The following is a 4,269-nucleotide window of genomic DNA, read 5'->3' as shown; positions in this document are numbered from 1 at the left end:
CTTGCCTTTTTCTATTATTTTTCCCCATTTCCAATATAGAGAAGATATTTATGCACATCCTTATTTTTAGGCCTTTCCAAAGCAATTCACTGATGACTACCTCTCAATCCACCTCTATGTCAGGAGCGAGGAAGGTTTTCATACAATACCCACGGTTCAATATTGAACTATTTCTGAAGAGGACGAAGGACGGACGGTCAATCATCCACAGGCACTGGCCTAAAGTTGCAAAGACCTTCAACATGAATGAAGGATCAATATTCGCCTTCTGCTTCAGCAGTTTTCCAGATGAGATGCATCTGTCTATATACTGTCTATGATGCTAATTTCGAAAAGTTCTACATGTTGCATGTGAAACTTGGTGCTGGTTCAGTTGTGTAATGGGGTAGCTGAGTACTAAAGATATACATGTTCTAGTCTGATGTATTTCAATTATGAAATTCTGCTTCCTTAATATGGAAATGAAATATATTATGTGCTTAATATGAATGTCAATTAGATTAATAAATGGATTGTTAATAATAGGGCAATTAGCTTGCTAATGACGAATTAGCCTGCTAATTGGGTTTTGCTATTGCAAGTGGTTATTAAAAAAATACCGTGGGCAATGACCTCAGGCAACGCACACAGTTTTTTGGAATAAACCGTGTCGGATTAATGAACAATCACATACGATTTTCTCTTGAAAACTGTTTGCGTTAGGCCACCTTGCGCAAACGTTTACCACATAAAACCTGTGTGTGATGGACAGTCTTTGCCACACAGTTTCTTCTATGGACCGTGTGTGATGCATTCAATAACGTAAACGGTAAAGTTGTTAATATCATGTGCAATGGCAACGCTATCACAAACGATTTAACGGGAAAAATTGTGTGTGATGTACCCGTGAACGGAAACGTTTACCGTGGAGCGACTGTGTGGGATGTACATACGAACGGAAACGGTTAGCGGGGAGTGATTGTGTGGGATGTACTTGCGACCGGAAATAATTTCGTCTGTATAATTGCATTTATTTTAGCTCTACTGTACGTATTTCCGTATTTGAGCGCTCGCCGGTCACACACGACCTTATTTTGCCGAGCGTGTGTGCCGAGCGCGGAGAGGGCAATTGGTCAAAATTAGCATAGTTCTTTTACTTTTATGACCTTAAACTTCTGATTTCCAATTCCAAGAATAAAAAACAAACCTCTAAGATTATCTGCTTAAAAAATTGACCTGATAATTTACACCCATGACAACATTTGCACAGAATGTCTTTTCTAGAAAGAACATAAGAAATAGAAATATACAAGCTAGATTTTAGTTGGAAATTTCTGCCAGTAATGAAGGGGATGCATGACAATAGTCTAGACTAGAATAAGCTAGTAGTAATCAGAAACCAACAATGAGAAGAAGTCCCAAGTCAATAAGATTGAAACATGGGGGCAAAAAAATAAATCTTTTCCGTCTCCTAATTGTTTGTTTGAAGGCAGACTCCTAACTGTAGAGCTTCATTTTGTGAGAAATTAAATCTTTAGGCAACATGTACATGAAATATGTGAGTATGTGACACTACTGAATGATCTTCCTTCAATCATGGTACGGGTAAAGGTAAACTATAAATGACATGATCTATGAAAAAAAGGATTTATGATTGAAGACACACAAACTGGGCGAAAATATACGAGATCTCAAAATATATTACAGTTGGAATATTAAGCCTGCCTAGATGCCGACCGTCGTGGTGGGAAGAGATGCAGACTGCTTCTATAAGAATGACAACGGCCAAAGTAACCTGATGCAAGCAACACCGGCAACAGTACACCCCTGCTGCGCCTGCTGTGAATCCACGACCACCCACCGTACAAAAATTAGAGTGTTACTAAGAAAACAATTCCAGAGTGTTACAGGCACGAATGCAAATTCATAGAACCTTGGACTAAAATGAAGCTGCTTTGGAATATATAGCCGTATTTTTCTCAGTTAAATTATCTTGTATTATGGTGAGTTAAAATTAGTCAATAGTTAAGCACTTCTTTCTTTTGACAGATCACCATTTTTCCGTTGTTAGCTCATACATGATTTTCCTCAGTTAAAAATCTGTGGGCAAAAATGAGGAGGCCAGATTTTCTGCACGTATTAACAAGCACCATTCAACTTATTTTCAAAAAAAAAAAGCACCATTCAACTCAAACAAGAATCGGGAACAGTCCACTCATATTCGCGATGGTCTTATAGGCTGGCCTCCTGTATATGTGACATTTTTTGGTCTAGGAGCAATCATCTCCTGTTAGTACAGATGATTTAAATGCTAGTGGGGGAGTACAGATGATAAAATGACCGGGCTTGACAAATAAACCTGAGGCTGTATTTTCATATCATGTAAATCAAGTAGAGCAGCAAAGTTGGACAATTCGTAGCATACATGCATTTATTAGAGAAGCAAAGTTGGGCTGCATCATCTTTCCTTTTATGAAATTATATATTAGATATTTCAGTGTTACTGTACTTTTTACAATTTCAGCAATAATTCTAATTCAATTGAACACATTCCTGCATATATAATAAAATCTAAATTACCTGTTTGGGAAGGATGTTCGGCCTTTTGTGACCTCTCCAATCTGCAGCATCCACGAAAACCGAGCACCAAATTAGCAATTTGGGAAGAACAAAGACAAGTGCAAATGGAAGTCGATTATATATTTGGAACGGGAAGAATTTGGATTGGGGTTGCCCACCTGCTCTCCCCCTGAAGTCCACATAGATGATATGAAAGACTAATGCATTGTAAACAGAAATCAACACATTACTGAAGCCCACACATAATGCTTTTTTATCTCTAGTAGGATAGCAGCACCTCCAGAATCATTATTAAGTACTCCCTCCGTTTGGAAATACTTGTCCTCGAAATGGTTGTATCTAGACTTATTTTAGTTATAGATACATTCATTTTTTATATTTCTAGGACAAGTATTTCCGGATGGAGGGAGTAGTAATAACATTACAAACATGTTTGGAACAGCTACTAGCTGCAGCGAGTATGACCCTGAGTGACATAACAAAAAAAATTCCCAATAATAGATGTGTATTTGCATATGGTGCAGCTGATGAACTAAAATTACAACCAATTGTTAAACTTGAAATAACTATATGGAAACTCTGAAAATTAGAAATCTGGCAAGTAGGATTTTTGGTTCAGAAATAAATGGTGATGTATGCACGACATGAAGGAAAAGAATTTCAACAATTCAGTCCATGAAGGATCAGAAATTATTCCATGGTTTGACGATGTGAAGCAGCACACGAATCGACCAAAAATTCTACAACTGGGAGGCAAGATTCTACTACATGTACGTCTACTACGAACCAGATTGTGGATTGATGCAAATGAAAATTATTGGAGCAGGCAAGGATGGGTACATACCAACAGAACGCACATTATGATGTGTCCTAGATGAATGATTAGAGGTAGAGCTCCAGGACGCTGTTTGTGGTGGCCTCCCGCTTGGCGATCATGTCATTACTCCTTAGCCACTAGGCCCCCTTCAACTCCACCATCAGGAGAAACCAGATCCATCGACTTATAGTCAGATCGTCACCTCGAGGGGCACCGGAGCGAGCAGATCTGGAGCGCCCAGATGAACCAAATCGCTGAGCACCATGCCGCCGTTCCCGATCGATACTGTTCGCTGCTTCTAACCGTCCGCAGCGAACTAGGAAAAGACGTGGAGGTGAGGAAGCTTCGAGTCAACTCAAAAACGTAAAAATACCCTGATCCTTTTGTATTCTTATGGCGAGCGGCGGTGGGCCTTTTTTTCACTGGTGAAACGGTGTCTTGGTTGGACGTTGGACGCAATATGTGTCTCGGTCGAATCGATCAGGGTGAGGAATAAGCTATTCTTCTCCCTGGGTGCCTAATAGACTTTCTATATATATATATCTTCTAGGCATAGCCGGTTCCAAGCCCGGGTAAAGGAGGAGGGTTGTGATAGGCGTGGCGAGCCAACGTAAAAACTAGCCAGTCCCATAGGTATGAAACCCATTTGAGCGAGAGTAGTACTAGGATGGGTGACCTCCTGGGAAGTCCTCGTGAAAGGGTTTCATATCTAAGGATTGTGATCGGCTTGGCGAGCCAACGTAAAAACTAGCCAGTCTTTTGGGTATGAAACCCATTTGGGTGAGAGTAGTACTAGGATGGGTGACCTCCTGGGAAGTCCTCATGAAAGGGTTTCATATCTAGCCTACCCCAACTTGTTTGGGATAAAAGGCTTCGTAAGTAAGTAAGTATAT

The sequence above is a fragment of the Triticum dicoccoides genome, chromosome 2A (genome assembly GCF_002162155.2).
Source record: "Triticum dicoccoides isolate Atlit2015 ecotype Zavitan chromosome 2A, WEW_v2.0, whole genome shotgun sequence".
Taxonomy (NCBI): Eukaryota; Viridiplantae; Streptophyta; class Magnoliopsida; order Poales; family Poaceae; genus Triticum; species Triticum dicoccoides.
The sequence above is the reverse complement of the archived record's forward strand: the minus strand, read 5'-3'. Positions refer to the sequence as shown.